The 13,042-nt window shown below is 44.6% G+C and overlaps 1 protein-coding gene across 1 annotated transcript in view; it reads left to right on the top strand.

Annotated features, from left to right (window-relative positions):
• The window catches only part of LOC145393465 (transcriptional coactivator YAP1-like), a 156,921-nt gene that overhangs the window by 111,440 nt on the left and 32,439 nt on the right, over positions 1-13,042 (top strand). The window lies entirely within an intron of this gene.

The following is a 13,042-nucleotide window of genomic DNA, read 5'->3' as shown; positions in this document are numbered from 1 at the left end:
GAGAGAGAGAGAGAGAGAGAGAGAGAGAGAGAGAGAGAGAGAGAGAGAGAGATTAAAATACGAAGAAGAAAGAATAGGGTAACAGAAGGAAATTTTAAAACTAGCTGGAATATTAATAGTAAGATTTAGGGAGTAAAAGTAAGGATGAATAAATAGGGAGAAAATAAAGAACTTATAAGGAGGGGAAATAAGTAATTAAACATACGATTAAATAAATAAATAAACCAATAAAATAAAACATAAATATACAAACAAATTAAAAAAATAAACAGCCCATTACCAGGAAAAAAATGACGTGAATTATTGAAAGGAAGAAAATTTTTTAAACAGGCATTATTAAGAGAAATTTTAATAAGTAAAATTAAATACAAAAAAACAAAAAAAAAACAAACAGAAAATAAAGCGAAAATATAAAAAAAGAGAGAGAGAAAGTTTAAAATGGCCTACAATAAGTTATAATAAAGATAAAGAATAAAAATATTGAATAAAGAACGAATATTTTTGGAGAGAATCAGAACAAAGAGAAATATATAAAACAGAAAATGGAGACTTAGAAAGAAAACGGAGATTATGTGTTTGTTTTCTTGTATGCTTTGTTATTATTGTGTGTGTGTGTGTGTGTGTGTGTGTAAGAAGCTTTGTGTGCGTGTACCTTGGATAGTAGTGCTTGTGCATGTACGTGCCTAAGTAGCCGTGTGTACCTCGCCGCTGTGTGTGTGTTCGGAAGTGTATATTGACATGATCGCTGTCCTTGTGTGTGTGTGTGTGTGTGTGTGTGTGAGAGAGAGAGAGAGAGAGAGAGAGAGAGAGAGAGAATTAACCATTCGTAGCCACAGCACACCCTTCATATTTGTCTTAAAATTACCCTCAATCGCCGCCTTGTAAAGCTGTCTCTTAATCATTCACTTATTCACTCCTTATTCATCATTCACTCTACCTCCAATTCACCATTAATGAAGTCATTCAGTACTGGGGCGACTCTCTCTCTCTCTCTCTCTCTCTCTCTCTCACACAATTTATATATGTTTGCATCTATATTCAAAAATTTGTTATCAGTCTATCTGTCTACCTGTCTATCTTGCTATTTACCTGTGTTTATTTGTGTATCTACCTGTGTCTGTCTGTTTATCTATCTAATTATCTATCATTTATCTGTTTATCGAGGTAAAGATATAAATGATAACAAACTTATTATTTTTGTAGCCATCAGTAAATTTATAGCTAACAGGTGTGAATAAAATGAATCGTTTGTTGGCAGGCGTTAGGTTGGTCTGGGATGGTTTCCTTAAAGAGAGAGAGAGAGAGAGAGAGAGAGAGAGAGAGAGCATTTAATTCTATAAAGATTTTTTTATTAGTCATGTATTGTTTATTTTGTTTATTTACTGTATATACATTTATTTTCTTGTATGTATTTATTGCTAGTTTATTTTTCGTATATATATTCGTATTTATCTTCCCTTTTTACAATTTCGTTTTTATATTGGAGTGAAAATAGTGAACGTAAATGTGTGTGTGTGTGTGTGTGTGTGTTTTGAAGATGTGTAACTGCTTTTTTTATATTATTATTATTATTATTACTATTATTATTATTACTATTATTATTATTATTATTATTATTATTATTATTATTATTATTGCTGACCCCATGCACATTTTTTCAGCTCAGCCTCGTAATGAAAGGGTTAATTTGCATGAATAATTGATATCTTTAATTGATGAATGGATTGCATGATGAAAAAAGACTCGCATAAATTTGACACATCCTTCTTCTGTATTAAAAATTCTTGTGCTCCCCTGTTACTTAAATTGCTTGCATCAGTAATTAATAGGGATAATTAGATCGGTAGTAGGGGTAATTAGGCCAGTAATGATTGGTTAATGATAAGAATAACATAGATAAGGGTGATGGTACGCATTCTCGTTGGCAGGTATCGTAACTCCTTCTATTTAGCGATTTATTTGGTTTACTCTTTGATATTTCCTTCTATGAGTATGTTACTGAGGAATTATATTGGTATTAAAATAATAGTACTGGTAATAATAATAATAATAATAATAATAATAATAATATAGAATAATAATAATAATAATAATAATAACAACAACAACTTAATATCAAGGTGTATTCTCGTACACTGAGACGCCCACCATTCACTCACTCGATGTAGTACTGCATTGGCCAAATTACTGTATTTCCTCTCAGTCAGGAAGCTATTTACAACTCTGGGAGGTAACCATATCGCCAACTCCCGCTGGATTGAGCCTGTGAGGGTTCTGTATAAGGGGTGATTAGAGTTTATTACTGGATGAAAGGATGATCATAAAAACTAAATCACTAAGGAGAAGTTGTTGCGTATTCGGCCGTGTCTGTATAAATCAACCTATGTGAAGATGAATGACCGAAAATATTTAATAACTAGATGGAGAAAATCACTAACCCAATCTAACTTATCATCCCTTAACTTAATCTAAAACTAACTTAACCTAACCTAACCTAACTTAACCCTACCTGACCTAACTTGAGCCCAATTGAACCCAGCCAAGTGTAGATCTGTCACCTAACTTAGACACGGCTCAGCTCTCTGCCCTAACCTATCTAGGAAGGTTAGGTTAGGTTAGGTCAGGGGGGTGGGGTACAAGATATGCCTTTTGGGTCCTTTCCTATTATTCACCTTGACATAGGGTGAAAAATTTAATATTATTCTCTGTAGTAGGTAGTAGTAGTAGCAATTGTAGTAGTAGTAGCCGTAGATATGGTAATAGTAGTAGTAGTAATAATAATAATGGTAATAGCAGTAGTAGTAGTAGTTGTTGTTGTTGTTGTTGTAGGAGCAGTTGTGTAAATAGATCGCAATGTAACCCTTCTTCTGTCTGTCTTTGTGTGCTTAGTGGAACCCCTTTGAACCCCAACCACTACCACCTCCACCACAACCACCACTACCTCCACCACCACCACAACAACAACAACCACCATCACCACCACCACCACCACACGTACGTACTGAGAGAGAGAGAGAGAGAGAGAGAGAGAGAGAGAGAGAGAGAGAGAGAGAGAGAGAAATTGGATTAGTTTTTATTTTAGTTGCCATTGGAGAGAGAGAGGGGGGGGAGTACACACAGATTTTCAAGTACACATGCTATTATGAAACACACACACACACACACACACACACACACACACACACACACACACACACACACACACACACACACACACGGGTCTGATGTAGAAGTGTTGAATGAAGCCTTATATAGTAAGTATATGTTTAATTTACTTGGAGATTGTACTGCCTTCAGACGACAAAAAATGTGTATAGTAAGAATGTGTTTTTATAATTCGGGAGGAGAAATTTAGTGTTGAAGATTCTGTTGCTTCTAAATAGACTAGAGATAGGTAGATAGATAGATAGGTGATACAGAAAGGTGTATATGCATATCCAATAACAGACAGACAGACAGACGAAGATATGGATAAATAATTGGGTGTTCGTGCGTACTAAGAATAATAGGTAGGTAGGTGGATAGACAGGTAGACAGGTGTAATTAAAGGTAGGTGTGTTTATTTACGTACAGGAAGTGTTGTGTGTGTGTGTGTGTGTGTGTGTGTGTGTGTGTGTGTGTGTGTGTGTGTGTGTGTGTGTAAAATGGGTGAGATTATCGACTTTATAGAGAGTACCCTTTTTAACTGATTTACTGGCTAACCCTCCTCTTCCTCCTCCTCCTCCTCCTCCTCCACTAATGCTAGTAATGTCATTGATAGAGTGCATCATCATCACGTGGTAATTGTAGTAGCTACGGGGTAGTGATAAATTAATTAACAATAATATTCATAATAATAATGATAATAATAATAATAATAATAATAATAATAATATCAACTATATCAACAAACCACACATTGTTAAAATATATATTTAGTAAACAAACCTCTAGTCACTTTCGTACCGTAGCCCATAAAATAACGTACTGTACGATATCGATCTCCCAAACTCACACTCGGCTCTGAGAGAGAGAGAGAGAGAGAGAGAGAGAGAAATAATTCATTGTTCAGGTGCGTAAAAAAAGTAAAGCATAGATAGAAGGATATAGATAGATAAAGTTTGCGTCACCATTGTGTGTGTGTGTGTGTGTGTGTGTGTGTGTGTGTGAAATGGTGAAGTGTGTTGGTTTTATGTGCATGCCTACTTCCCATTTTAGTTTATGTGTGTATTTATGGACGTGTGTGTGTGTGTGTGTGTGTGTGTGTGTGTGTGTGTGTGTGTAGTATTGAAAACAACTCTGAGTGCGTTTGCGTGTGTGTTGGCAGTTCTTGAAATATTTGCTTGCACGCACACAAGCAAATCTAGACGGCTTGATTCGACTTAGGAGAGAGAGAGAGAGAGAGAGAGAGAGAGAGAGAGAGAGAGACGTGGAGAGGTTAATTCTAAGTTCGTAGTCTCGTCGGCTAAGGAAGCTCCCTAACACCTCTTCCTTAGCGATTTATTTTTTGGGTATGGGTGGTTAATATCCTTTTGTACGTTATTCATGTAGCGCATGGCGGTACTGGGACGATTCACGTAACACAGAGGAGGACGGAAAGGTGTATTAAGCAAAATAAATCGCAAGTGAAAAGGTGTTAGGGAGCTTCCTCAACCGACAAGAATAAGAGTATTATCTTTCACCAACCCCTTCACTACGAGGGGCTGTTCCTAGCTAAAAAAAATCACCAGTTTAAGTAAAAAGTTGATGATGATGATGATAATGATGATGATGATGGTGATTATGATGATGATGATGATGATGAATGGCGCGTCATCGTAGGGAAGGGTTTAAAACCTTATAGGTAGGTTGTAACTTGAGGGGTTATAACTTGAGAGGCTCTAACTTGAGGGGTTATAACTTGAGAGGCTGTAACGTGAGGGGTTATAACGTGAGAGGCTGTAACTTGAGGGGTTATAACTTGAGAGGCTGTAACTTGAGGGGTTATAACTTCAGTGGCTGTAACTTGGGGGGTTGTAACTTCAGTGGCTGTAACATGAGGGGTTATAACTTGAGAGGCTGTAACTTGGGGGGTTGTAACTTAAGATGATTTGTAAGTTACGGTATTTCGTAGCATGAGTAAGGTTGTCTAGTGGTGGTTCCGAGGTTGTAATTTAGGTCGTAACGTAGGATAGGTCGTAACTTTGGTCGCAGGAGGAATCAAATCGTCTTGTAGTTACGAGAAATATAAAATACTTGATCGTAGTGAAGAGGTTGAAAAGTTAAGTTAAAGGTAGGATAAATAATAAAGAGTTATGAAGGAAAAATGAATAAGAGAGGGGGTGGGGGGAAGGGAAGGTGGGGGAGAGGTAGGGGGAGGTGTTGGGCAATAGTGGGGGGCGGAAGAGGAGGTGAGGAGGTCGTCAGGAGCGATGGGGGGGTAGGGGGAGACTGGTTTTGTGGTGGGGGGAGGGGCAGGGGGATGGAGGGGTAGAGAAATGTGAGTTAGTGAGAGGGTGAGGGAGCTTTTGTGGTGGGGGGTAGACGTAGAGGAAGATGGGGAGGGGAGTGGGGTGATGGGGAAGAGGTGGGAGATAAGTCGAGGGATATGTGAGGTATGGAAGGAGAGAGAGAGAGAGAGAGATGGGGAGCTGAGAGCACTTGGAGGGGAGAGGAGCAGTTGAGTGGAGAAGTAAGCAAGAGAGGAGAGTACAGAGTGGAGGAGTGCAGGAAAAACAGTCGTAGTTGTAGTTGTAGTAGTAGTAGTAATGATAGTAGTAATAGTGGTAGTAGTAGTAGTAGATGCTGTTTTGTAGAAGGGAAGGCTATTACTATTACTGTTATTTTGATATCTTCACTCTGAGTCAAAGATAGTAAAGCAAGAGGGTAAAAGGATGGTAATTTTAGCAAAGGAAGAGGGAGAGTGGAAAAGAGAGGAGGTGAAGGATGTGGGAGAGGGGGGGAAGGGGAATGAGGGAAGAGGGGAGGAAAGGGGAATGAGGGGAGTGGAGGGAAGAGGGAATAAGAGAGGGGGGATTAAGGGAGGGACATGGAGGAGAACGAGTGACATTCAGGAGAGCTTTACGAGAAGGTGGAGTACAGCCGGAAGGAGAGAGAGAGAGTGAGAGAGAGAAAGCGTGGGTAGGTAACCATAAGAAGTTAGGGGAAGAGTAGGAACAAAATAGGGGAGAGTGTTGGGGAGGGAAAAGCGAAATTAGGTAATAATGAGAGAGGGGAAGTGGAGAGATTGATAGGTGAATAAGGGGAGGGAAGGGGAAGGGACAGGTGAGGGGAGGAAGTAGGGGAAAGGGAGGAACAGGTGGAGTTAGGACAGGTAGGAGGGGGAGGGGGGAATAGAGGAGAAAGAACAATAAAGGGAGCGTGAGAAGCAAAAGGGGGAACATAAAATTTAGAGGGAGGGGAGAGGGGAGTGGAGGGGGAGGAGAGGGAGGGGAGTAGGAAGAGGGGGAAGGAGGCAGGCATTTCCGGACACCAGGTTAACCATGTCGGGTCGTCACCTGTGCCTCTCCTTCCCTCCCTTCTCACCTTCTCTCCCTTCTTTCCTGCTCTCCTCTCTCTTCTTTCCTTCTCTCCTCTACCTTATTTCCTTCTCTCCTTTCATTCTTTCCTCTCCCTCTTTTCTCCTTCCTTCTTGTTGCTGTTCTTCCGTCTTTCCTTCCTTCTCCTTCAGTTTCACACCCCTCCAGGCCCTCCTTCTGTCCATTTCCACTTTTCTTCTTGTTTTTCACTCCCTCCCTCCCCTTCTCCCTTTCCTCCCTCTCCTCTTCTTCCTCTTCTCGTCCCTCCTCTTCCTTTATTCTCCTTTTCTTTCTTCCTCCCTTCAATCTCTGCTAGTCCCATCCTTTTCTTTGTGTGATTGAATTTATGCTTCCTCTTTTTTTTCTGATTCTTGCACACACACACACACACACACACACACACACACACACACACACACACACACACACACACACACACACACACACACACACACACACACACACACACACACACACACACACACACACACACACACACACACACACACACACACACACACACACACACACACACACACACACACACCATGGGTATATGGTAAGTGGTACGGTAGCAGGTGTGTGTTGATTAAGAGATGGGGTGACAGCAGCCAGATTTGTGGTGATTGTGGCTGATAAGGTGTGTGTGTGTGTGTGTGTGTGTGTGTGTGTGTGTGTGTGTGTGTGTGTGTGTGTGTGTGATAGGATGATGTGTACTGGTATTGTGTAAGGTGGGTATGACTTAAGTGGTATGGTAAAGCAGCAATAACAGACCTGGTATGAATTTTAGTGGTGTGCTTTTAAAAAAATGTGGTATATGGTCATGGTGTATGGTATGAGACAAAAGTATATGTGTTTTTTATTTAATATTGACGAAAATTTAAGCCCATAGGTACCAAAATTTGAGTATAGGGGTATAGTTGTCTCCTAATCGGCCCTGGTATTATTTCATCCTTAAGGTGGTTATTAAATTCTAACTGACCTGGTATGATCATATATGCCTGTCTAACTGTCCCTGCCTCCACCTTGCTGCCACACCCACCTCAATACCTTACTCTCTCTCTCTCTCTCTCTCTCTCTCTCTCTCTCTCGTTCCTTCCTATTCTGCCTCCATCCCACCTATCCCAGCCCATCTCACCTACAGGTATTTTTTGTCTGCCCTTTGCATCTCTTTCCCCTCCCCCATCCTCTCTTCCCCACCTTTCCCTTCCCCTTTTTTCCCTTCCCTCCCCTATTATCCTTTTCCCTTTCCCTCTCCCTCTCCTTTCCCCCCCACCCTCTCACATCCTTTACCCTTCCCCCATCACAAATCATTCTTGCATCCTTCCCATCCCCCACCACTCCCCTCTCCATCCTGTTTCCTCTCCCTCCCTCACACACCCCTACCCCTTTCCTCTCCCCTCCACCACACATCACTCTTACATCCTTCCCCCTCCCCCCACCACACCGCTCCTCTGCCCCCTCCCCTCCCGTAGAGCGACTGCCTTATCATTATGTGAGCGCCGCCTTATCTCGCGCCTCAAATTATTGCTTGCCTCACCCCGTATCTGTGTGAGAGGGACTTGTAATATCTTGTTAACTTGACCACTCCTCTCCATCCCTCTCTCTTTCCTCCCTTCACCCCTCTCCACCTCCTCTCTATCTCTCCTCCCTTCACCCCTCTCTCTCTTTCCTCCCTTCACCCCTCTCCACCCCCCCTTCTCCATCTCACCTTCCCTCACCCCTTCCTCACCTGTTTGTCCACACCCTTCTTCCACTCTTACCTTTTTCCTCTCTTCCTCTCTCTCTTTCTCTTACATTCCTCGCTCTCATATTACATCCTTCTCTCCCCTCTCTTCTGCTGCATCAGTCTCGCTATGACCCAACCCATCCCAAATCTAACCTAACCTAACCCGACCCGACCCGACCCAACCCAACCCAACCCAACCCAGCCCAGCCCAACCCAACCCACTCACCCAAATGACCTAACTTAACCTAATCAAATCTAATTTAATTTAACCACACTTAACCTAACCTAAGCCTCAAGTCCTTATTCGTTCCCCTCACTATCCTCCCCTTCCACCTTATCCTATACCATCACTGTCCCCTCCCAAAATCCCCCCCACGTCCCTGTCCTGTCTTGTCTCCTCCCCCTACCCTACTCCCCCTCCCCCGCTTCCTATCCTGTCCTATCCCCCTCTTCCAGTCGTACTCTGTCTTCCACCCACAGTCCTCCCCTCCCCCTGTCTTCTCCCTCCCCCTGTCTTCTCCCTCCCCCATTCCTCCCCCTACCCCTTTCTTCTCCCTCTAATCTACCCCTCCCCCGATACTCTCTCTCCCCCACTCCTCCCTCTCCCCTGTCTTCTCCCTCTCCCCTGTCTTCTCCCTCCCCCGTTCCTCCCTCTACCCCTCCCTTCTCTCTCCTCCATCCTCCCCCTACCCCTCCCTTCTCTCTCCTCCATCCTCCCCCTCCCCTTGTCCTCTCCTTTCCCCTTCCATGTTCTGTGCCTTTACCTATCCTCTCCCTCCCCCTATCCTCCCTCTCCCCTGTCCTGTCCCTCCCCCTATCCTCCCTCTCCCCTGTCCTCCCTCTCCCCTGTCCTCTCCCTCCCCCTATCCTCCCTCTCCCCTGTCCTCTCCCTCCCCCTATCCTCCCTCTCCCCTGTCCTCCCCCTCCCTCTCCTCCCCCTCCCCCTTGTCCTACACCGGATCACTCCACCTTGACAACTGGCTTTTTTTTTTTGCCCTGCGTGAGGAGTAATGGTGGGAGTGTGACGCTTCTTCCCTCTCCTCCCCTCCCCCTTCCCCTCCCCCGTCTTCCCCCCTCCTTCCTTCCCCCTCTCCCATTTCCTGTTTTCTTCGCCCGCCCTCCCCTCCCCCTTTATCCTTTATCGTCTTCATCTTCCATTTCCCCTCCCTCTCGCCCACCCGATTCCGTACATCTTCTTCTTTCCCCTCCTTCCCCTCTTCTCCTTCCTCTCTCCCTCCCCCTCCCCTTCTCGCCTCCTCTCTTTCCCCTTTTCTCTCCTTCTCTCCCCCCACCTTCCCTTTCCCCCTTTCACTTCCTCCTTCCCCCTCCCTTTCCTTTCCACCTCCCCTCATCCTCTCCATACTTCTGCGTAAATTATAGTTTCTTAAATATTTTCCCTCCTATTTTGCTCCTCTTTATTCTACCTTTTCTCTGTAGTCCAGTTTCCGTCCCCTCACCCTTTCTCTCCTCACCCCCTCACCCCTCACACCCTCTCTCTCCTCACCTCTCCTTTTTTTCCCCATTCCTTCCCTTCCATCCCATCCTTTCCCATTCCTCTCTCTTCTCCAGTTCACTTTCCTTCCCCTTCCTCCCTTTCCCTCCCTCTGTCTCTCCTCCATCTACTGCCCACCCTCTCTCTCCTCCATCTCCTTCCCTCCCTGTCTCCTCCTTCTCCTTCCCCCCCCCTTTCCTTTTTCCTCCGCCTGTCTCTCCACGGATGGATTACCTCCTGTCTCGTCCTTGTCCCTATTTCATCAGTCCCCCCCTTAACATGTATCCCATTTTCTGTTGTTCTCGTTCTCTTTTTGCTTATGTTTCGTACTTCTTATATTTCTTTCCTTCCCTAATTTTTTCTTCTCCCTTGTTCGTCTCTCCTGTCTTCTTATCTCCTTTCCTTTTCTTCCATCTTCCTCCTCCTTCTTGGCCAGTCTTCTCGTCCATTTCTTTTTTCTTTTTCTTCCTTTTCTTTTTCCTTATTTTCTTTTCTTCTCCTCATTCTTCTCCTCCTCCTCCTCCTCCTCCTCCTCCTGCTCCTCCTCCTGCTCCTCCTCCTCCTCCTCCTCCTCTGCTTCTCACTTTTTCCTGCCGTCACTGGTCTGCGATGCTGATGCGTGAGGGAAAGGCGTCTGTGTTTTGCTGTCACTCCCTTCCTTTGTCTTTTTATTGCCTCATCTTTTTATTCTCTTCTTTCCCTTCTCTCTCTCTCTCTCTTTCTCTTCTCTTCTTTTCTCTCCTTTCCGTCCCCTCTTCGCCCTTCCCCCTCCCCTCCCCTCCCCTCCCCTCCCCTCCCCTCCCACTCATTCTTCTATTCCTGACGTCTTTTTCGGATCGCCGTGTCCTTGCAGATATTGCCCCCCCCCCTCTCTCTCTCTCTCGCTATTGTCATTTTCCTTTTTTTTTATTGCGTTCTGGTAATATCCGACCTTTATTATTATTTTTTTGTTAAAGCTATTGTTGGCATTATTATTATTATTATTATTATTATTATTATTATTATTATCATTATTATCATCATCATATCATCATCATCATCATCAGTCACCACCACCACCTCATCCATAGGTTATTAATATTATCATCATCTTCATCATCATCATCATCATCACCTCATCCATAGGTGGTGAAAAGAGGTCCTGATGATGATGATGATGATGATGATGATGATGATGACGTGGAGGAGTAGGGGGTGATTTTTTCTTTTTCATTTTTAACCTACTGGAGTCGTAATTTCCTTGACTTAGCAGCTCCGTAGCACACCTTCCTTAGCGATTTATGCGTTCTGTGTGACACCTTGATCTTCGCTCTCAGTATCTCTCTAAACCCCAGTTAATTGATGTGATGGTAGCAGGAGAGAGAGAGAGAGAGAGAGAGAGAGAGAGAGAGAGAGAGAGAGAGAAACTATGAAAAAATGTATAGGAATGTGAAAAGGAACTGTGAGAGAGAGAGAGAGAGAGAGAGAAAGTGAGTCATGCCTTATGTGGCGGGAGTAATACTGATTGGAGGGGGAGGGGCGGTAAGATCAGAGGGGAATGAGTGGTCACGGATCTTTCCCCTCCCTTCCCCTTCCCCACACCATCTACCCATTCCCCCTCCCCTCCCTCCCTTTCCACCCCTTCCTCTCTCCCTTTCCCTCTCCTTCCCCACTCATCCTTCCCTTTCCCCTTCTTCCTTGTCCCTTAACTCTTCTCCCCTCTTCTTCCCCCTTTTTCCCCTCCCTTCTTCCTGCCTCATCCCGTCCCCTTTCCAGTTCCCATCCCTTTGCCCTCCTTACCCCTCTACTTTTCCTCTACTTTCCCTTCTCCCTCCTCTTTCCTTTTTCCTCTACCTTCCCCCTCCCCTTCCCCTTACTTTCCTCCTCCCGTCCTCCCTCGTGTCTCCCCCCCCTCCTTTCCCCTCTACCCTCCCCTCCCCCCTCCCTCTCCTCCCCTAGTTTATTAGCAGTAAGACGCCTTACATGATTCACGAGAGAGAGAGAGAGAGAGAGAGAGAGAGAGAGAGAGAGAGAGAGAGAGAGAGAGAGAGAATGGGAGCAAGGAGAGAAGGAGAAATGAAGGAAGGGGGAAGAGGAAGGAATGGAGGTGAGTAAAGAGAGAGAGAAAGAGAGAGAGAAGAATGGGAGCAAGGAGAGAAGAACGAGAAATGAAGGAAGGGGGAAGAGGAAGGAAAGGAGGGAATGGAAGTGAGTAACAGGAGAGTGAGGGAGGGAGGGAGAGAGAGAGAGAGAGAAATAAGGTTAGAAAGAGGGGTCTGGGTGGGGGAGATAAGACTAAGAGGATGACTTAGTAAGGTTGTGAAGATTACTAATCTTCTTAGCTTTATCTCCCCTCCCTCTCCCCACCCTACCTCTTCCCCTCCTCCACCCGCCCCTCCCTTCTGTTCCCTTCTTTTTCACTCCCCTTCCTTCCCTTCCCCTTCTTCCCTACCTTTCCCGTCCCGTCCCTCCGTCCCTCCCCTCCCCTTCCTCTCCCCATCCTCCCATGCCACTCCTCGTCCTTCTCGTCCACTACCTTCTCTTCATCATCATCATCATAGATTAGGTGTATATGTGTGTATTGAAGATTTATAGATAGATATAGATAGATTTTTGTGGTAGGTGGGGGCGCCCATCATCCACTCACTCTGTCGTGCTGCCTTATGGTCTCTACACTGAGTGACAAGCCAAAGGGTTTCCTGTAACCCAGGAAACCATTTACTACGATGGGTGGTAACCATATAAACAAATTATGGCGTCTGGTGGTTTAGTGGGCAATAATGGCGCTTCCACCGGATTGAGCCTGTGCAGGTTTTATATCCATGGGGTGGTTGGGGTTTGTTGCTCACGTAGTGCCGCTCAGGGATGCGTGAGGCTGGTCACTCCCATCTTAAATTTCGGGACCAACTTGCTTAGCCTCGGGCTCCTACGCTCTTCATGGGGCAACACAGGATTAGATGCTGCTGCTGCTGCTGCTGCTGCTGCTGCTGATGTTATAATACGGTATACACCCAGCCGTGTCTTCCCCTCACACACCTGTTACACACCTTGAGAGGGAAGTGAGGGGAAGGGCACGAGAGTAGGAAAGGAGGAGAGAGAAAGAGGGGAAGAGAAGATGGTTGGTAAGCATGGATTATAAGAGAAAGAAACAAACACAGTAACACAGGCAAGCAGAAACTAGTGTTGTTGTTTGTTACTGTTTGTTTGTATTGTTATTGTTATTGCTGTTGTTTGTTATTGTTTGTTAGTGTTGTTATTGTTTGCTGTTATTGTTTGTTTTTGTTTCTGCACTTGTTTTTTCTTTCTTTTATCAGTGCATTTTATTCTCCCTCCCTCACCTTTCCC

This window comes from Coenobita brevimanus, chromosome 24 (assembly GCF_032717465.1).
Source record: "Coenobita brevimanus isolate Jiangsu-jjx chromosome 24, ASM3271746v2, whole genome shotgun sequence".
In the NCBI taxonomy this organism is placed as follows: Eukaryota; Metazoa; Arthropoda; class Malacostraca; order Decapoda; family Coenobitidae; genus Coenobita; species Coenobita brevimanus.
The sequence above is the reverse complement of the archived record's forward strand: the minus strand, read 5'-3'. Positions and strand labels throughout refer to the sequence as shown.